Below are 23,625 nucleotides of genomic sequence, written 5' to 3'. Positions count from 1 at the left end.
GGTTCTTGAGACGGGTTCTTCAACGGGTCTAGATTTTAATATAATCAAGGTTCTTGAAACTATAGTTCTCATCGGGTCTAGTTCTCCATCATTGACTTGATTTTGACTTTCTTGGGGAGTTTTCAAATTGATTATGGGTTCAAGCGATTCCATTCTCGCGGATTCATATCAATTGGCTTGCAGGGGGCTGTTAACAATGATATTCAAACTCAACAGGTCAAGCCTATCCAATCTACTGATTATGAAGATATAGATAATAGAAAAACTTAGTTGTATATTTGAATTACTTTGTATAAGCTTATCTCGTTCTGTTTTGCACTTGTATATATCTTATCTTGTAAAGTCCTATAAATATATAATACACACTCATCATCTGGTATCACTTTGAACTAGAATTCTCAATTGTCTAACTCTCCATTGTTTTCAATCTCTTTTCTACAAAATCTCGAAAGGAGAATGATAACCTAGAGATAAGAGTACGTAGTTCGTGAAAAAGTTAGATATATCTCTTTGTTTTTGTTTGATTGGTACACAGTACTTATGGCTAAGGAGATCATATATAAAGAAAATAAAAAAGCATGAGCAGATGTCAACGCCAAAGTTTCTTTGTAACTGAGTGTTTGTTGTTTGCTACATTATAGAATATCAATGTTGAAAGTTGATTTTGGCGGCTTCTTGTTGTTTTCACAGTTACATTAATTTAAATTATAATTAGAATGCATGCAGCATGTTGTGTTTTCTTTTGTCCAAAAACCTAAATGCATGCTAATTACAATTTATTTTTAAATATTCCTACTTGTTGGAATAGCACTCCCCTAATGTTGGTACCTAATTGTGCATGAATATTTTAGGGAGGTGTTAACTAGCTAGGTATATATGAAACCAAGAACAAAGCTTTCATTAAAGTGTGGTGAATTTATGACGATGGTAACGATGAATTCTTGGAAGCAATTGGAGAGAGATAGAGCACGAAACACGAAACTTAATAATTAAAAATCACGAAGTCAAAGTTTTTTATCTAATAGAATTATATATAGTGTCTGACTTACCTTAAGCAGGTATTACCTGTTAACCAAATGATATACACTATATTTTTATTCTATTTTGATCATATTAAATAATATATGATACATTCATTATAATTAGATAATAAAAAAATATATAATTAATAATTATTTAATAATAATAAATGTGCCACATCTTATTTAATAAAATAAAAATAAAATGGCAGTATGGTGTATAGAATTTTTTTAACTAAATTGATACCACAATCAGGTCTGAGTAGAATTGTATATAAGTTTGTGTGTATATATAAAGGGTTAATTACACTTTATCCCCTTAAACTTTCACTCAATTCATAATATACATCCGAAACTAATAATTACATCAAAGTAGACCCACTTACTTTCAAAACTTACCAATGTGCTCCTTACGTCTACCAATAACGTTAAATCTAACAGAAACTGCCTCCACATACTGCTCACGTACATAACATTCACTATAAATATGTAATTTTTAACAAATTTATTATCATTAATTGATAGCATATATTATTTTATATTTTATATAGTCAATAATAAATAAATTAGATGAATATTATATCTTTATAGTGAATATTATGCACATGTATAGCACGTGAAGATGTTTCTGTTAAATTTAACATTGGTGGTAGACGAAGTGGCACATTGGTCAGTTTTGAAAATAAGAGAGTTTACTTTGATGTAATTGCTAATTTCGGGGATAAATTGTGAATTTAGTAAAAATTTAAAAAGTCAAAATGCAATTATTCCATATATAAATATATATATATTATGTACGTGTGCGCGTGTATATATATATATATCTATATATATATATATATGTATGTACATGTATATCTATATATATACGTTTGTAAGCTAGGCGTCTTAATGAGCTAATTATGACCTTGCAGTATTCACAAGCAATGTTATCGTTTAGAGAAATATTATTTTTATCCTTAATTCTGTCATCGTTATAAATCAAACTGATCAATTTAGCGTATTTTAAGTATCTTCTAATTAAATGATTGACACGAAAAAATTATTAAAGTGCGTCATAAAATTAAGTGTGACGATAGAAATATAACGAGTTTAGGATGCATGATCAATGCGTAGCGTTATTCAGGTTTTTTTTTTTTTTTTTTTTTTTTTTAAGTTGAGAAAACAAATCAAGAAAGAGGTTTCAACTAATTACCTAGCTTGATAAGTTTCCAAATTTTTGGAAAATTTGGGAAAGCCATACATTCATATATGAAATAAAAGGCAGAAAGCGTAAAGCCTGCAAGTCAATTGTTTTAGGCCTTGTGCGTTTGGATAGTGAGATGAAATGAGATAAGATGAGATGATGCGATGATCTGTAAATAATTGTAAAATAGTTTGTGAATAGTAGTGAAGTTATTTAAGTTAATATGATTTATGGGGTTTTGAAAAATGTTAAAGAAAAAGTTGAATAAAAATATTATTAGAATATTATTTTTTAATATTATTTTTATTTTGAAATTTATAAATGTTGAATTATTTTTTATGTTTTATTTGAAAATTTGAAAAAATTGTAATGATTAGATGAATATGTTAAAAATTTGAAATTGAAAAAGTGTTTCTATTAATGTACTATTTAGATATTGCGATGAAATGAGATGAGATGGAATGAGTTGAGAGAATTTTGCTATCCAAATCAAGCCTAGTTATTTTGGTTTTGTTATGAAGCCTTTACTTTTGCATGCAGCTCATAGTTTAGTAATTATTACTATTGCTTAATTACTTCTATTTTAAAAAATATTAAGTATAAATAGTCTTGTAATTTGTATTTCGTAAAGATTATTAGTCTTTATAATCTAAGTTTAGATTGTAATGTGCTTTCATCTTGTAATGAATGGGTCTAGAGTGTAGAGCTAGGATTTGAAGTTTGAATTCAAAAACTCTACTTTGATACCATGTGAAATCATCAATAACTCACTACAACAGAATTTGGATTTTGTGACGGTTTGAGATTGTTACCACGACTGTCACCAAAACTTTTTTGTGACGGTTTGAGATTGTCACCACGACTGTTACCTAAAAGGACTCACATAATTGTTTCTGTGACAGTTTATTATTCAACTGTCAGAAAAAGTTTTTTTCATGACAATTGGAAGTCTTCTGTTAGATGTAACGTTTGAATGTAATAATTTTTTGTGACAGTTAAAAATTGTCACAGAAAGTAACGTTCACCCGAGTAATTAACATTCGCATGTAAAAAAATTTGTAACGTTCGGATGTTAGTTTTTCATTCACACGTATCTATTATAATCATTCAAACGTTTAGATTGTTTGTGCATTAAAACATGCGAACGTAGTAACTAACGTTCAAATGTTTTTTGTTTTGAATTCGCTGGTATTTTTTTTGGATGTTGATTCGAACGTGAAGCCATGTTCGAAGATTTATTGTTTACATGCGAACGATATGATCAGAAATAGAAACTTGATCGTATTAAAAAGCATACAAATGATTTCATATTACACCATAAATGTAACAACTAATAATGTCTTATAGAGTTGCAAAAATAGACAATAAAAGTTTCTAATGTTGATAATGATAATGATATATTAATCATTTCTTCTTCTTTCCTCATCCACTGCGATCCTGTTGAATTGACATAATAGGTTCCATCTAAACCATCATCCCTCTGTATTTTCTCTTGGACTTCAATGCGGATTCTCTCATCTCAGTCTCTTTGTTGCTCCTGCAAACGTGTTTCTAAATCAAACTGCCACGATAAGAGAGATTCCAACTCCTGCTATCTCGACTTCATCTGCTCAATTTCTTGGCATGCTGCATCTAAATCTTTAGTAAGATTATTATTTTCTGAAGTCGAGGTCTTGGAGGATGAACCGACACACTTGAAAGAACATCTCAAACATTTTACCAAACTAGATTTGGTCCCTAGCACTTATGTTAATATGTCTATGTTACTAGAAGATGATTCCTCAAAGGCTGATTGGATCTTAATCATTTTTTCTCACAATTAGAAAAAAAAAAAAAAACAATAGGTAACATATTAAAAGAAATAAGGAATCAAATATAATATGAACTCACATGTTGCATAATTTATTCACAGAAAATAATGCTACTTACATAATTATCTTTAGCGACAAGATCAACCCACTCACAGAGCTCATCAGTGTGAGTAGCAGCATAGACATGAATGAGGGAGAAATTTTCAGAATCATCATTTTTCTAACAAAGCCACATTAGTAATTTTTAGAAATAATATTAGTACTTAAATAAAATAATATAATAAAAATGAGTGAGAATTATAAATTATCAATTACCATTTTATCAATAAAACGTTGGAATAACCTTGAGCCGACATGATAGTGGATTGTCAAAGTTGTTCTATTCTATACATTAATAGAACTTAAGTGCTGCAGGAGAAATTAACAATATTAAATATAATATATGAAACCAATTATAATGTCAAATAACTTAAAGGGAATAAATCTATAATACTTGATAATCTCGACTTGTGAAAAGACCATAACACTTCATCCAATTGTCTAACTTCATTTTTTGAAAAGATGATTGAACAACCTCTTTCAACGCCTCAAATTTCTTGAAGTGGACATGGCGTTGTCCCTTGTGATGCTGAAATAATGTAGTCATTAACTCATTCACAGTTTGCACATCCTCGCTAAGGGCCAAAATTGAGATTGAATTCATCCTAAGAAGTGAAATAAGTAAAAAATATGAAATCAAAACATCTCAAAAAAAAGTTTACTAAGTATATAAACTCACCAGTACACGACTCTGAACGTGATCTTTCATCACATTCGAAACATTTCTCCATGATTACACATAAAATGGGATATAAGCTCGGACAAGTGTGCCGACATAGGAGGAAAGCGATGATGCACTGTCATCTACTCCTCCAGTGAAGTTGTCAGGAATGTTGACTTTGATTTTTTCGTGCAATCTATTTCTTTCTAGAGCAACGCCACGTGTGTAGCCATGTCCGCAACGTGACAAGGTATCAGCTAATATTTTTAAAATTATTAAATACAAATCCCCAAAGTATTGAAATATAATTAACTATCAACAAAATTTCCGTACTGGTAGGTGTCGACTGGCTGGCTGTCTCTTGTGCATTAACTTGTTAGGAGCGGAGTCCTCAGTTGGGTAGTCGTGAACTGGTCGAGACTTGGGGGAGGAGGAACATTTCTTCGTTGTCGCTTTAGTGGCATCCTTAAAAATAATTAATATTTTAAACAAATAGTATAGAATAATTTATAAAAAAATCTATTGTACTGTCACCTATGTAAATAAAATATTTAATACTTTTATTCTTCATCTTCTGATGTATTCTCCATGCTTGTTTCAAAACCTACTTCATTAACATTTTTGTGATCATCATCTTCTTCTTCATCTTCTTCATCGACTTCCTCTTCAGATTATTCTTCTTCTTCTTCTTCACGTACTTCATGAATTGAATGATCATTTAATACGGATGGGTCGAGATGTACGGGTGGAACAACATCTCTACATAAGGAGATTAGTTCAAGTTCACCGAGGTCAACAAATAAATTAATACCCTCTCCATCTTCCTGGTAGGCTTCTATAATTGGAGTGTCGTCTTCGTCTCCATTATGATCGTGATCCGCTACCAATCCTGCATCATATATATTTCGAGACACAAATTTTTATAAGACTTGCCAAGTTATCTCTTCACTATCTTCATCGGCCCCTTTCCTTGGTTCAACCAATTAATAGACTTGGGTAGCTTGACAAGCCAATACGAATGGATAATCCTCGTACCATTTATATGTAGTATTGACACTCATAAAGTGACTATCTCTATATATCGAAATCCGACCACCGCCTATATCCCACCAATCACAATTAAAATCATATGTCACATTCCCACCCATGTATTTTAATCCGATAATATCACGTATGACACCATATTAGTCAATGTCATATGTTCCATAACTTCCCTCGATCAACACACCATAGTCTTGCATCTTTCAATTATGTTCACAGTCCATAGTATGGAATCTATAACCTCGAACCGTGCATACAGTGTATCAAAGTGCTTTGTGTGAGGAACCACGAGCCAATGCATGCAATTCAGAAGAAACTGATGCGGGATCATTAGCACGTTATTCCAAAATCTAACAATTGAAATAGTAACAAAATTATTAAAAGTAAACAAGAATTAAAATGTTGTTATTATGATTTTAAGTCATGGAACATCCAAAATACATACTCGTTCAAACCATCTGGGAAATTCTTCTTCGTATCTCGCCTTTATATTCTCTATGCCTTCTATCCTAAGTTTTTCTATGTGCTCACTGTATGGAAGTACAAAAGAATAGAATATGTGCATTACTTAACATGTTATATAATAATTTTTTTAATTAGAATTATTCTAAGTATGCAGCGACATACCTTAGATAGTCATCAATCTCCTGACAATTATTCAACATGTAGTACTAAGCTTTTCCTAACTCTCCACCAATTAAGTTGTTTCTGTCTGTGCACCCAATGGTCGTACATTCTGGGAAAACACTGATAGATCTCGAGGGGGAGGAACAGCAAAATCAGAATTCCACTCTTCACGATTAAATCGTGTCTCAACACCACGAAGATATAGAGAGTCAAATGTCAACCATTCATCGTGTCTGTAAGCATCTGCTATTGAACCCTCAGCTCGGGCATTAATCCCAACAGTGTGTTTCAATCTACCAAAATATCTTTTAACTGGATACATCCAACGGAACTCCACTGGGCCACCAAACAGTACCTCCCGAGGTAAATGTATTACAAAATAGATCATTATTTTAAAAAATAATGGTGGAAAGATCTACTCGAATTACACAGTATAGTAATAATGTCGTCTTCCATTTTCTGTAACATATCTCGATTTACAACCCAAGAGCACAAATCCTTGAAAAACATGCAAAGTACAGTTATGGCGACACAAACATTAGAAGTCAGCTTCGCACGAGTTCCAACCGATAACAGTTTCTGTAAAAATATGTAACAATCATGATTTCTTAGTCCACTTATTTACCAGTTATCAGGACTCACGCATCTACCGAGATCGAACGCATAACCATCTGACAACTTCACACATTGCAACCATTTGCAAAAATCCATCCTTTCATCCTTTGTCATCGTAAAATATGCATGCGGCATAACCACCCTGTTGCCTTCCATTTGCAAATACATATTATATTTAATTCTCATTCTTTCAAGATCTTTTCTCGTCTTAATAGTGTCGTTCATATTTTTGTTAATGCTCATGAAAGTCCCTAGAATATTATCACAAATATTATTCTTTATGTGCATTACATCCAAACTATGTCGCAACATGTATGATGGCCAATACGGCAAGTCAAAGAAAGTACTACGTTTTATCTAATTCAATTCTACAACACCGTGTTTTCTGTTGTTCTTTCCCTGAGTTTTACCAAAATTGTTCTCTCTAACTTCAAGTAACTATTCAACTATCTCGTTCCCAGTCAACTCCTTTGATGCAATTCTGCCCTCTACTCTCCCATCAGATTTAGGGCATTCCATTCGTCATACAAGATTTGTTGACAAATACCGTCGATGGCCCATGAAGCACATCTTCTTCAAATATTTTGGCCACTCACTTGCAGTTTCTTTATTACACGTGAAACAAGCTAACTTCTCTTTAGTACTCCAACTAGAAAGGTTCTCATATGCTGGAAAATTATTTATCGTCCACATTACTGCATCATGCATATGAAAAGATGTCGATGTATATGCATCAAAAGTTCTAGCTCTTGTTTCCCATAGATCTTTAACTCTTCAATTAACAGTTACATGAATACGTCATATCATTCCCAAGTGATCTTGGACTAGGGATAAGTAAAGTTAAGAAAAAGTTTGGCACCTTCATGCACCTCCATGATGGAAGATTATATGGAATCAACACTACGGGCCAAGTGTTGTAACTTGTACACATATTACCGAAGGGATTGAATCCATCCGTTGTTAGTCCTAGACGCACATTACGAGCTTCGTTGCCAAACTCTGGGTATTGATCATCAAACATTTGCCATGCAAGTGAGTCAGCTAGGTGCCTCATATACTCGACATCCTTAACTCTTTTCTCCTCGTGCCACCTCATATCTTGAGTAGTTTTTGTACACATATATAGCCTTTGCAATCTTGGTTTCAGCAGTAAATAACGCAAAATCTTCACCAGAATATTTTTCTTACCCTTTCACCTTGACTCTCCACATACGGGACAAGCCTATTTTTCCTCATTCTCTTTCCAAAACAATACACAATCATTCTTACATGCATGTATAGACTTGTACTCAAACCCTAATCTCTTTCTCAATTGTTTTGCTTCATAAAATTACTGCAGCAATGCAGAATCTTTAGGAAGCACCTCATTAAATAAGTCTAAAACCATATTGATTGCTTTTGTCGACATCCCACACAGCAACTTAATGTGAAGCAGCCGCAAAATAAACAACATTTTGCTGTGTTTTGTACATCTAGGATAAAGTTCACGTTTTGTATCTTCTCACATTGCAGAGAAATTCTCAAATTCAATCCCTCGGCCACTTGAGGTGTCCTCGTCCATTTCATCCATAAACATCCTAACTTCAATGTCACCTAACATCTCCTCCATCTCATCCCACTCATTAAGATCATCCCGCTCAATATCTTCATCCATGTGTCCCATATCAATACCATGATCGAACAATTGTTGAGTTGATTATTCGTATGGCTCACCTTGTAATACCCATTGGGTATACCCCAAATCCATACCATTCACAAATATATGACTTTCTACTTCATCCAATCCTATAGCGCATAGATTTTTGCACCCTCAACATGGACACTTAATGTAACCATGACTATCAGTAAAGGCCCGAGCAAAATCAATAAAAGCTCTAACTCGACGTGCATACACAGCATAGTCCTTTCCAAGTCTATCGCCAAGACGCATCCAACTTTTATCCATTTCTAGAAAAACCCTATCGATTATTGTAATGCAAACTAATTTCACATACATCACATGCTCTAATTCTCACTGCTCTTTAGATCTTCGGCAGTTGGTCATGTCCCATCCGAGATTATATAATCCATATTGCACAAATTTTGGCACTCTTCTACTTTCCACGTTAGTAGAAATTTTGGCAACACCTCTCCATAGTTCTCCAAGTATACATGTTCACAGAGAGAGATTCTCACTTTGTGAACAGTATACCTGAAGAACAAATGAGGAAGACACCGAAATTTCATACTAAATGTGTAAAGTAAGAGTAACAAAAATGTGCAATATAGATAATATAATCTGAAACTGTCCACACTGGATAATTCAAGAATTAGTGAACACTTAAGCATACACTAATTCCCTAACGGGTCTAAGGTTATTCATGCAATGTTGCACAAAATCTAACAAATAACATACACAACACACAAGCTAATTAACATAGTTATTTATTACTTAGTACTATTTTATCTAATTTGTTTTGTTTACTGTGTATGTTATCATGACTTAGCCTTTTGTATAATATCTTAATTATTAATTTATATTAGTATATATAAATTAAATTCAAGTTAAAGCTATTATTTATTTATTAGTTATTTTACTATTATTAGTTATTTACTAAGTATGTTATTTCTTACTTAGTACTCTTTTATCTAATTTGTTTTATTTACTAAGTATGTTATCATCAATTAGCATTTTAATTAATATCTTGTTAATTAATTTATATTAGTATATATAAATTAAATTCAAGTTAAAGTTATTATTTAATTATTAGTTATTTACTTTTATTAATTATTTACAGAGTATGTTATCATGAATTACTTTTTAATTAATATCTGATTAATTAATTTATATTAGTATATCTATTTAATTATATAAAAGCCAAGTTTTTAATTGATGACTTGGCATTCTGTACCATTTGGCTTTACAACCAATTCATGTAACTGCTAAAAATTAAAAATGTCAGGATGTGCAAAAGAAATTGAAGAACCAAACGCAAGCAGTGAATACCTAGAACCAAATACAGACTTTCAATTTTTTGGTATTAAACCCTTTCACCGGTCATTGTGTTCTCTTGGAACCAAATACTGATCAAATCTAGATTTCGCAATGAAGATGATGGACGATGCATCAAGAAAAAACTAACATGAAGAAGATCACATCCTTTCAAAAATGCAAGATTCCGAAACGAACCATCAAAAGGTGCAACCAACATCATAATATAAATCCGAACAACTATGAAACCATCGCTTTCTCCATAGCATTAGGACGGATAAGCAAGAAGCAAAAAAGAATTACAGATACCTTCTAAAAGCACTTTTCTTCATCAACAAGCGATATCATAAGAAAACCATCACCCACGGTAACTATTGAAGGAAAACAAGAAACACAGAAACCTTTATCGTTACCATCTGAAATCAATTTTCTCCATCAACAAATGATATCATAAGAAAACCATAAAAAATGGTAAGTGTTGAAGGAAAATCTGAATCTTTAACGGTAAAGAAAATTCTTCCCTTTCAGCCAACAACCAACGCAATTAGAAGAGAAAAGCCATATCTCGTAGCGGAGTTGATCAGTGATGCATCAAAAAACCTAACACGAAGAAGCTCACATACTTTCGAGTATTCAAGAATTTTGAAATCAATCGTCAATAGAAACACTACCCAATGGAACGATTATGAAGATGAGGTCAACGCAAAGAACGATCAGCCTGGGAAGAACTTAGAGTTTTCCCCAGTCTTGGTTCTGCAAAACTTAGAGGCCACTCATCGTATGTTAAAGGATGGGAGTGGTGCAGGGTTTGTGTCGTTAGAGACTAAGGTTGATAGGGAGGAAGTCGAGCCCTTAATGCATAGGAAAGATCTGACAACGTGTGGAGAACCAAGTGGAACCAAATCTGATAGCGAGTTGGTTATAGCGAGTTGGTTTCGGTGACGGGCTCTGAACAGACATCAAATGCTGTGATTACTCCTCCCTTGGATGGGTTGAAAGATAACATTGTGGTGCAACCAGGAGTTACACAATTTTCTGTATAGGTGGATTTGCAGATGGTGATGTTTAACCATGAATATATCAGTATGAAGTCAAAATTTGATGATGAGGGCAGTTTGCCGCATCCTGCGAAGGATAAGGATGGAACCTCTAACTCTGAACTAATGAGAAAAACTACAATTTCCAAAAGAATTTTAAGAAGTCTACAAGGTCTCCCAACAGGCCCTCTCAACATACTCAATGATTAATAAACTTATGGTTTGGAATAAACGAGGTCTTGGCACCTCCAAAAAGCGACTGCGGTCATTGGTTTGTATACATAAACCTTCTATCCTTTTGCTGGTGAAGCCGTTCCGAGATAATCTTCAACTGAGTTATTGGAGAAATTTCCTATCTTTTAATGACTGTCTGTCTAATGCGGACCATGCTGGCAAAATTTGGTGTTTTTGGAATGTTGGGTTACAGGTGGATGTCATGGGCGCTTCAAATCAACATATTTCTTTGCTTATCAATTCGAATTTTTTTATTCCAGCTGTCTATGCAAAATGCTGGTACTTAGATAGGAGGTCTTTATGGGTCGATTTGCTTGTTATCAATAAATTGCAATTCCCTCATGTGCTTTTGGGGGATTTTAGTATCTTGTGGAATGATAGTGAAAGATGTGGTGGAAGTTCGAGGTTGCTTACGGCAATGGAGGACTTCTATTCTTTCATTGACAATGGCGGACTGGTGGAGATGCCTTTTTTAGGTAACAAATTCTCATGGTGCAATGGGCAATCCAGGATGGCATGCTCATGGGCAAGGCTTGATAGAGCCTTATGTAATCTAAAATTTATGGATCTGTTCCCTTCGGTTAGGACTCATTATCTGCCCACCCCTATGCTCTTGGGTCTCTCGGAACCTTCATCCAGGTATGGTCTGTCTCCTTTAAATTTCATTCTATGTGGACTACTCATGAGGATTTTTGGAGGTGCGTGTCGAGTTCCTGGCAGGTAGAGGTTACTAGAACTGGTTCGTGGAAGCTAGCTGAAAAATTGAAGAGGCTCAAACAGGTCCTTAGAACTTGGAACAAGGAGGCTTTGGGTTGGACTGGGCGACATATTAGAAAGCTAGAAATAAAAGTGGCAGAAGGCGAAGCTAGTTTGCAAGAAAGGTTCTCGGAAGATGTTGAAGAGGATGTATTAGCTAATAAAATGGAGCTTGATGTCTGGTTAAAAAGGGAAGAAGCTCGACTTACTCAATAGTTTAAGCAAGATTGGGTTTCGCATGGTGAAGTGTCATCATCTTTCTTTAAAGCATTACAATCCAGGAAACACAATGTGGTAATGGAAATGAAACTGCCTGATGGCCGTGTGCTTAACATGCCAGAAGGCATCCATAAGGAGGCTTATGTCTACTTTGAAGACTTTCTTAAAGCAAACAGTCGAGTTCTCTGCCAAACTTGACTGAGTTAATTGTGAGAGATGTTTCGGATGAAGAGAATAATCTTTGTGGCAGTTATCCTTTGCTGGAGGAAGTTAAAGATGCCCTGTTCTCTATTCCTAAAGACAGCAGTCCTGGTCTGGATGGTTGTGGTTTGGGTTTCTATCAGCATTGTTGGTCATTAGTACAAGAAGATTTATTTGAAGCAATTACTGATTTTTTTAGTGCGACTGGATTTCCAAGGTTCTACACTGCCCCCTATATTGTTCTACTTCCTAACGTACAGAATCCCATGTCGTTTGGGAATCTTAGACCAATCAATCTTTGTTCCGTGCTCTATAAAATCTGTTCTAAGATACTTGTGAACCAATTTACAACACTCACTAGTAGAATAATTTCACAGGAACAAGGAACTTTTCTACTGGTTAGAAGTATTTTTGAAAATGTTAGTCTCACTCAAGAGCTTTTTCATGATTTTAATAAAACAACCCGAGGAGGTAACATATTGATGAAAATTGACTTTGCAAAAGCCTATGATACGATTGACTGGGAGTTCTTATTTCATGTACTGGAAGCTTTTAGTTTCTCTCTGAAATCTCGCCAGCTTCTGAGGCAATGTGTTACTACACCTTGGTATTCGATTGTTATGAATGGCACTGCAAAGGGGTTCTCTAAGGGTGGAAGGGGTCTCCGTCAAGGAGAACCTTTATCCCCGTATTTATTCATTTTAGTGGAGGAAGTACTTATCCGTTTGATTAAGAAGAAGTTCGAAGGTAGAAAAGTAAAGTGTTAGTATCACCAAAGACATGGCCCCATAATTTCACATTTATTATACACTGATGATATGGTAGTTTTTTCCAATGGAGGGAAATCTTCCATTCTGGAGATTGTTGGTTCTTTGCGCACCTATCCTTCATGGTTAGGTCAATAGGTAAATTGCGCTAAATCTCATTTTTTTTTTCTCTAGGCATATTAATAATGCTAGACGGAGGCATATTTTATCCATCTCTCCGTTCTCAGAAGGGGTGTTTCCGTTCAAATATTTAGGGGTACCAATCGTATCTGGAAGATTGAAGTCAATTCATTTCTAGGATATTATTCAAAAAATTCGAAATAAGATTAAAGGTTGGAAAATTAATTTCCTTTCCTCTGCGGCGAGATTGATGCTCTAAAGCAGGTATTGTCGTCTATGTCAATTCATCTTCTTTCGGTGATGCATGTTCTGAAAAAGGTTTATATTCAGATTAATAAGATTTTTAGTATTTTTTTCTGGGGCTTTATTAATGAGATTCCTAAGAGAAAATGGATTAAATGGGACAATCTTTGCAAGCTGGTGGATGAGGGAGTGATTGGGTTGATGAATTTAGGTGATGTTCAAAGATCGTTACATCTAAAATTCACCTGGAATTTGCTATGTTCAAACTCTATTTGGCAAAAGTACTTTTGTGCAAAGTATATGCATGGTGTGCATCCGCTAAACATTAACGCTTCTAGAGGTACCCGATTCTGGAAATCTTTAGCTAATGAAATGCCTTTTGCTCTTTTGCTTTCTAAGTGGATAATTCGTGAGGGGAATGTGTATTTTTGGAAAGATAATTGGTTGAGCTCTGGTCCTTTGAGGGAGCACTACCCGATTGTGGGTGACTAGAATTTGACGGTCAAACATGTTATGCTAAATAATAGCTAGGATTCAGATAAACTGGAACAATTAGTAGGGTCTGAAAGCCGAAGATATTGTTAACAAAATCAAGGGTCGAAGGATAATTGATGGCAAGCTTATTTGGTTGGGCAATTCGGATGTCTCTTTCATGTCCAAGAGTGCTTGGAATCTTGTTCGGGGCAGTAACCATAAATGTCAATGGTCAGATTGGATATGGAATGTAGCAATTCCTAAGAAGTTTGTTGTGCTTATGTGGAAGGCCCTAAATTTAAGTTTTGAGTGTTGATGACCATATAAGAAAACTTGGAGTGCCTTTAGTTTCCAAGTGTGAGTGCTGTCATCAAGGTGCCTTGGAAGGTTTCAATCATGTGTTGTATGGTGGGAACATTGAGGCAGCCATTTGGAAATTCAGCTCAAACATATTGGGAACTCCGTTTGTCCCAATCCAGTCTTGGAAAGCATCAGTGGAGGCTTGGTTTCAGAGAGCATCAAAATCATCAGAACTTGGTAGTCAAATTGGCTCTGTACCTGTGATCATTTCCTGGAACTTATGGAAGTGGGGATGTAAGGCTAGGATGGAAGGTAAGAAAGAAAAGGTTCATGTTTTATGGAAATCGGTAAAGTATTGGATTCATTGGGTTGGTATTAAAATTAGCAAGGCTTCTCGACTAGTGGAAAATGATATTAAGGTTTTAAACTCTTTGAATCTACCTATTATTGTAAGGAGAAAGGAAGCCTTTAAGGTAGTAAGATGGGCAAAGCCAAATAGAGGGTGGCTTAAAATGAATGTGGAAGGAAGTAGCATCAATAATCCGGGAATGTTGGGTGCAGGAGGAGTAGTCAAAAATGAGCTCGGCAAAGTGGTATATGCTTTTTCCGAATCGTTTGGGCATGGTAGTAACAATCTTGTGGAAGTTATGGCCCTTCAGACAGGTATTAAACATTGCAAACGATGGGGTTCAATAACCTTATTATTGAAATGGACTCTTTAATAGTAGTGAATTGGATTAGAAACGGAAGATGAACTCTTTGCTACCTAGAGGACTTTTGGGAAGAAATAGTATAGATGTTGGGAGAGATTAACTTTTATTTTAATCACATATATCGGGAAGCAAATAAGGTTGCCGACTTTTTGTCCCGACTAGGAAGTAGTGGTGTCTCCCATGAATGGTTAGGTCAGACGGAACTTCCTCATTTGTTGAAAGGGATCATCAAAACATATTCATGTGGGTTACCTCAGCTTCGAAAGTGTTGAAGGTATCTTGTTAACTTCAGATGGTGCGATTTGGCTTTGGTTAGAGGTAGTCTTGATTGGTATTCTTGGTTTTTTGGTACTTGGGGTTTTTTTCTTTATTCTTTTTTCTATTCTTTGTAAATGCCAAGTACTGTGATTGTTACTACGATATTCTTCCGCCACAAGTGAGGGCTCATTAATAAATTTGGGCAAATGTCACTATTGGACATGTGACTACCTTCTCTTAATTAAAAAATTAAAAAAAAAAAAAGTAACTTGGTTTGGTAACGGCTACTTTTTTTTTTTTTTGATATAAACATTACTACCTTCATTAACAGCAAGAGTCAATCATTACAAAGTTTTTCTACAAGAATATCACTAGCTATTTCCACAGGACTATCCTCAATCCAAACCTTTTCATCTCCAACAGTAAGAGCTAATCTTGCTAGTTTGTGTGCAGTGTTGTTAGCCTCTCTATACACAAATCGAACATCCCAACTCAATCTCCCATTCATAATTCTCCTCACATCATCAATGATACAACCATATTTAGCCCCTATTTCTTCCCCACTCTTAGTAGCATTCACTATTATTAAAGAGTCCCCTTCCATCACTACATCTGAAAATCCTATTTCACTACAAAAGTTTACTGCCTTCCTTAATCCCAGAGCTTCAGCTACATACGGGTTGCTGTTATGAGCAAATCTTGAGCAGAGGCAAGCAAGAATCTGCCCATTTGAGTCCCTGACAACCACTCCAATTCCCACGCATTTGTTCTTTGCATCCACGGCAGCATCCCAGTTTGCTTTTATCACTGATCCACCTGGTTTTTCCCATTTAGTCACACTCCTATCAGCATTGCTTCTCACCTGGTTTGTCTGTAGTTGGTCCTAGGCCATCTTGTATTCAGCTAGTCCCTGCATTGCAGTACAAATAATAACTTTCGGGTGATCAAATTTTTTTTCAAACAGAAGTGAATTTCTTCTCATCCAAATCTTCCTCATGATACAAGCTACCATTTCCACTTCATCTATTTTAAGAGTAGCATTAAGCTTTCCCCACAGTTCTTCAAAGCCAAAATCTGAAACACCCCATTTATGCACTGGACTATTACCTTCAGACCACACATCTGAGGCAGCTGGGCAGTTCCACACGGCATGCATTATTGATTCAGGTTCCCTCTCACATATTGGACATTTATCAGACTTGGTGATCTGTTTTTTGTACAGATTTTGTTTTGTAGGCAACAAGTTATGAGCTACCCTCCACAAGAAATGCTTCACCACATTTGGGACATTTAAACCCCATATCATCTTCCATCCATTCCCAGCTTTGTTTCCCCTTGAGGTTTCCCCTTTCCTCTTTCTCATATCTTCATGTTCTAGATGATAAGCACTCTTAACAGAGAACTTTCCATCCTTTGAGCATCCCCACACCAATCTATCTATTGATCCCCATTTACACAAAGGAATACCACATATGATTTCAGCTTCCTCCCCATTAAAAGTATTAAAGATAAGGTCCTTTTTCCACACGCCTTCTTTAGTATCAATAAGCTGTTGCACTTTAGCATCAACAGGCAAATTTTTAATGGTTGATTGTACACGATGGGAAGTTTGAGTTGGTAGCCATTTATCCCTCCAAACACTTATGTTACTACCATCTCCCACTCTCCACAAAAGCCCCTTTTTCAGTAACCCCATTGAAGACCACAAACCTCTCCATATAAAAGATGACCCATACCCTAGATTAGCATCAACCATTCCCACCTTCTTAAAATACTTCTCTTTCATAATCTTTGCCACTAGGGAATCAGGTTGTTTTAACAATCTCTAGCATTACTTTGCAAGCATTACCTTGTTAAAACACTCAAAATCTCCATTACTTGACTCTGTTTCTTCCAACGTTTTAGGCTTTTGGTAACCTTTGAATTAAAAAGGACGAAGATACTTCTTTTATAACGTCAAGCTCTTCAACTAGAGTCCTTTAGATTTGGGAGTCTACTTTGAAGCCAGAAGAGGCAGAGGCCTCCACCAGAATACTTTTTGTTGACGATAAAACTATTTCTTTTTTTTTTTTTTTGGTTTCTGATATGATGATTTACAACACTAATAAATGAGGCTATTACTCACTGCGCATAATATGATGCCTAAAATTGTACGTACGAATATTTTTTTTTTAAAAAGTACTTTACTTTAAATTGTAAGTTTACAAATTGTAAGTATAAAAAAAAAATTTAATTTTATAAATTGACCTAATTTAATAAGATACATTAGATATATTTTACTTTAAAATGTGCTTTACAATCTAACATATAATATCAAGTCACATCATTTTATTAGATATTTTTTGTAAGAACCCTTTAGAAGATCAAGCAATTCTATTTATTTCTTTATTTTGCATTTAAAAATGTTGATTTTAAATGTTTTATTCTTATTATGTGTACATAATCCATGTTTGATTGTCATTAAGAAAAATCAATATAAAAATATATAAAGTGGCCTGCACAAATATACACAAATATAAAGCCCACACATTGTGTGGGTTATAAGCTCGTATAAATTAAAGTCAAGTTAAAGATATTATTTAATTATTAGTTATTTTACTTTTATTAGTTATTTACTAAGTATTTTATTTCTTATTCAGTACTTTTTTATCTAATTTTTTTTATTTACTAAGTATGTTATCATGAATTACTATGTTAAAGCTATTATTTATCTAATTGTGTCTCTTACATCACAATTAAATACCAATACATTCACAATGTATTCACAACATATTCTTATTAAATTCACAACATGTTCACATATTCAAAGTCAATTTTATAACAACATATTCACAAGATCCAAACATATTCAAAATCAATTATCTAACATATTCACAATCAATTATCATCCAACATATTCACAATATCAAAAGTTATTCACAACATATTCTTATTAAATTCACAACATGAATATTCACATATTCCAAATTAATTATCTAACATTTTCACAATCAATTATCATCCAACATATTCACAATATCCAAACATATTCACAACAATATTCTAAAAAAATTTAGAAATATACCTAGCTAGCAATATCCCTTAACAAATGACAAGCTTACAAAATCCTCAACAAATAATCCTTCAAACAAAAACACAATAACAATTAGTTCAAACTAAATAATACCAAGAAAAATCACAACATAATTCAAAATAAACAAAAAATATAATACGAACCTCACTCTCACTCTCTCTCTCTCTCTCTCTCTCACCCTAACGTTCTCTCTCTCTCACTCTAACGCTCTCTCTCACTCTATTGTACGGGTTGAAGGCAAATGGGGTGAATTGCCTTCAACCCGTGTGATCGTCTTTATTTTTTTTCAAAATTCGTTGACTTATTGCAGCGACTTCGGTCGTTGCAATAGGTCTTCCATACTGGAACAACAACATTTTAATGGTGTCCTCGAGTTATTGCAGCGACATTTTAAATGCAAAGTTGCCGCATCAAATTAGCAATCAGTTCGAACATTACAATATACGTTCACACGTAACGTCAAATTTTGGTTATCGCGTAAAGAACCGCCTAATTTTTAACACTCTCCATGTTCGAATGTATTATAATTCACGTGCGAATGTTAATAATCCCACAACAAGCAACAATCACGCAGATTACATTCTAACGTATCATTCAAAATGTTCGCACGTTTTATTGATGATTTCACAAGTGAGGTGACCCATAATTCACGCGGGAAATATCGCGTCAAATTTTTCATTTATGTTCACACATCCAGGCTTGACGTTACATTCTAATGCTCAAACGTAACTATCTTAATTTCTCTAACAATTAGTGTAGGAAAAGATCCCGCCAATTTTTTAAACACGTTCGCACGTGTAACTCAACTTGCGCACGTATATTTGTATTATTTGAACGTAATTCATATATTTATATATTTTTTAAACAATATCGGTTTATATAACAGTAGTGTTTATATATTTATAAATTTATAAATTATTAGCTTATAATATGGTAGTACATAACTTTAGTTGTTAATTACACTTTATTAAAGTAATAAACAACACTAGACTAGTACATTATGCATAAGTATAGTGTATATATAATATATTATTTAGTATAAATTATTTAAAATTTATTCTAGAGACGTTCAAACGTTTCAATATAACGTTCGCATGCCTCGGACATTAAGTAACAAACGTTTGCACATACCAACGTAAAGTTCGAATGTCACGGGAAATAAGTAATTAAACGTTCGAACGTTATAATTGAAACATTCATATGTCTTTCTCTCTCATCACTTGACGTTCGCACATTAACACTTAAATGTTCACATGTTACGTGTATAAAAGTTCAAGTCCGAACACGAAACGACACAAATCACTTTCTCCCCCAGACACACATCCACTTGAACCGTTGTAAACCGTTGCTTGAACCATTACAACAGCTGTCAAACTCCACCACAAACGTCACAAAAGAGGTAGGTATCCCTCTTTAACCTTTGGATATGTTTTTTTTTTTTTTTTATGTTTAATAGAGGTTTCGATGGTTCGCAAAACTCATTGGCAGCCGGACCTTCATCTTCATTTTTTGGCTACCACGGATTGTCAATGGTCAAACGGCCACCATAGAAAACTTTCTGGAGGTTTATACTTCATTTCTATGGTGGCTTTTGGGAAATTTCATTGTGTTTGAGGTGTTTGGGAATGGCTGAGTCAACTCAGCCATTTATGTATCGTAGCGTTTGAGCGTTCGCTTCTAACGTGCGAACGTTATATCTTCCAAGTAAGGAAGACAACATATACATTCGCACATGAATCATATAACATGCGAAGGTTATATAGTACGTGCAAACGTCTTGAGTATGCATGTGAATGTAAATTGTACATGCAAACGTACATTTGTAACTTTTGCATGTATGATCGTTCAAATTCTTGAGCGGCACATACATGTGAACATTAATATTACGTGCGAACATTATTTGTAATTCGTGCGAATGTAAAACCTTTCAGTTACCATAAAACAATATAAGTTCAAACTACTAGTTATACACATTTGCACGTATTACTAAATACGTTCAACAGCTTCCTCACGTGCGAAAGTGATATGTTTTATACGTTCGCACGTGTATTTGAGTCATCGCGTTCAAAAATTTGTCATCTTACATTGGAATGCTTATACTAGATAAATCTAACGTGTGAACGTAATAACCAAAACGGTCGCACGTATAAGCTTATCCTCCAAACATTATATTTTACATTCAAACGTGTACCAAAAAAAATTTAGATTACAATACATAATATTAATATTACTCTTTTTTTTTTTTATTTCTTTTAGGATATGGTTCATCTTTTGATTACTAGAAAAATGGGGAGGGAAGGAACAAGCGAGGACATGTCTCAAATCGGGGCTCGAACAATGATGTCTGAACGAGAAGTCATGATCAACCACTTTCATGAAATCATATGGCAGCAGAAGAGCGTTCGAGACGTTTTTGTTACGAGAGGTTGGATGAGTATCTGCACATTAAAGGGTATCATATACCCCACAATAGTTCAGGAGTTTTATATGCAGATGTGCTCCATGCCTAAGGATGCATCCTCTCACACCATGACAATACACGGTGTTCAGTTTGAGGTCTCGGCGGATGTCATTGCCGAGCTTTTGGGGATCAGTCGTGTAGTTGAGATATTGACTGTAGGAGATGCTCAGCCTATGGATGGATCCTGAGTAAATGCAGATGTAGGCACTTCTGCATCATGTACAGGCCCAGTTGATCAGTCGAAGGCTGGGGATATTGATGAGGAGGATGGTGACTGAGGTGAGGACTTCTACATCATCACTGGGACTGGCCGAGACTAGATCGATAGGAAGAACTCCTTCAACTAGGTATAGCTCCTCCCTTTTTTCCGCATGTTGCATCTTATTGTTTACAAGAAATGTGGATCTTGTGGGACATAAGGCCACATTTAGCCAGAAACAAGCACAGTTCCTTATACAAGTGGCACGTGGAGAGTCCATCGACTTACTACTTCATATTTTTGAGATGATCCATTACTTGGCCAATGTCGTCTCCACGGATAACCTCCCATATAGAGTCATCATTACTAAGCTATTACTGGCCCGAAGTGTTCAACCCAAGGTAGAGGAGTGGATGACAGACCAGATGAGCCCATCAACATTACCACACATGGTCTAAGCATTGGACAGGGGAAGAGGCATGCTCGACGTCAGCCTGGCCCTATACTAGATCTTGTTCCTCCGACCCAGTCTGAGCCCGGTGTTAGGAGTACTAGTCAACCGCCGACAGGTGCATCTATGGGAGATGCGTTGCCTGCTAGGTTGATGCGATGGTCTCAGTTATTACTGTGCACATCGACCGAAAGATCACACCAGTAGAACAGAATGTTAGAGATTTTATCGTCGATGTTCTCCATAGAATAAATATCCTAAACACAAAGATCAACATATTGACTGATGATTTTAATAAATATGTAACCAACGACCTATGAGTATTTTGTACTTTAGTTTTATCATATGTAATGAACAATATTATTTAATATATCTACTGTTGTTTAATTTCAATTCTCAATCTTTATAATGTTAGCTTATACAACTTTAATATTAAATCACTGCATTTCAATTCTCAAAATTTTTTAATTTGAAATATCCAACTTTAATATTAAATCAATTAATGTTCACATGTGAGAATAAATAACATTCGAACATTGGCTCTAAAAATTTTCACTGTTATGGACATGTTACACAGCCACCACCTCACGATCACCTACAACCAAAGTGTAGAGAGCACGGGGGTCCGAGGGAACACCTCTGATGCCTAAGTCAGTAATTTGAGGATAACAATAATAATAATCATTCCCTCCTTTTACTTACCTGGGTTTTTCCTTTGTACAGGGCTTCATGACCTATCTTTGTTCCCTCATGGATAGTGGTTATCCTTTATTCAAATTTAAATTTAGATATGAGGATTAATCTCTTAGCAAACTTGAATAATAGCCTCCGTTATCTTTTGCCCATGACTGGATAGCTATCTCTTCGGTATTAGCTTATCCAGTTATTATTCGCCATCGGCTGGTTTCCTTTGTGCTGGGCTGGGCTCCTCGGTTTTGATATGGGCTTTAGTCATTAGTAAGAGCCCAGATCCATCTTAGGGGCTAACCGATCGGGATGTCCTCTCTAGTTATCCTGCGAAGTCTCATTGCGCATGGCGTGATGGAACTTAATTACCAGTTTCATTTCTTTCTTCGAGGCATGTCAGTACGTCTCTTCATTTCCTCTTCTCGAGCATGTCAACCATCATCTCATTTCAACTTTTATTTATTGCCCGTCTTCCCTTTTCTTTTGGTCTTTTGTCACATTTCTTGCTTTCCCCTTCTCTCTCTAAGTTCTTGCATTTCTATTCTCTCTCTAAGTTCTTACCTCTCGCTTTTCTTGCAATTTCATTCAATCCTTCCATGGCTTCCTCTTCTTCTAAGGGTAAGGCAGTTGTTGCTCTGGACTCTTCTCCACCCCGTGACTCCCCTTCCCGACTTGTTGTTGCTTCACGTGAGTTGGAGAATGCCTGGAATAATTTCAACATCCCTGATTCCGTTGAGTTGAAAGCTCCAGCTCCCAACCAGAAACCTATCGACGCCAAAGGTATGGTCGTCTCTGTTGCCCTTTATCTTGCTATCTTCACCATAGGGCTTCGACTGCCTTTTGTGCACCCCATTCGTGATGTTCTTAGGGCTTGCTCCAGCTAAGTTGGTACCCAACACTTGAAGTATCTTGATGGCCTGCTGCGTTTTGTGGCGACGGGTGCTAGAACCCGTGGGCAATGAGTACCCAGACCTAACAGCCCGTGAGTTTTTGTCCCTTCATGGGTTTAGGCGTTTGGACGAGAATCTCTGTAGTTTTACAGCCTGTCAAGCCTTGGTTGATTTAGAGCGTAGGTACTCTCATGTGAAGGAATGGACCAACAAAATTTTCCTTATTGCTGGCTCTGGCTGGGAATTTCCAGCTGATGAAGTTCCTAATCGAGAATTTTTCATTAAGGCATGTTGGTCTCCTGTCCCCGATGGGGATGACTACAAAGTGATTTTGTCCCCTCATGAGGAGGCCCGTGTTAGGCTAATGGAGTCCTGGGCTGAAGCTCACCCCAAACTGTGCCTCTCAGATGCGCTTTTAACCCCTAATAACATTGAGAGGTTCGTGATGGTTCCCAGTCGGGCCCATATTTTGGGGCATGAGTTTGTACCCCCCCCACACACTCACACACTGA

The sequence above is a fragment of the Juglans regia genome, chromosome 10 (assembly GCF_001411555.2).
Source record: "Juglans regia cultivar Chandler chromosome 10, Walnut 2.0, whole genome shotgun sequence".
Classification (NCBI taxonomy): domain Eukaryota; kingdom Viridiplantae; phylum Streptophyta; class Magnoliopsida; order Fagales; family Juglandaceae; genus Juglans; species Juglans regia.
The sequence above is the reverse complement of the archived record's forward strand: the minus strand, read 5'-3'. Positions refer to the sequence as shown.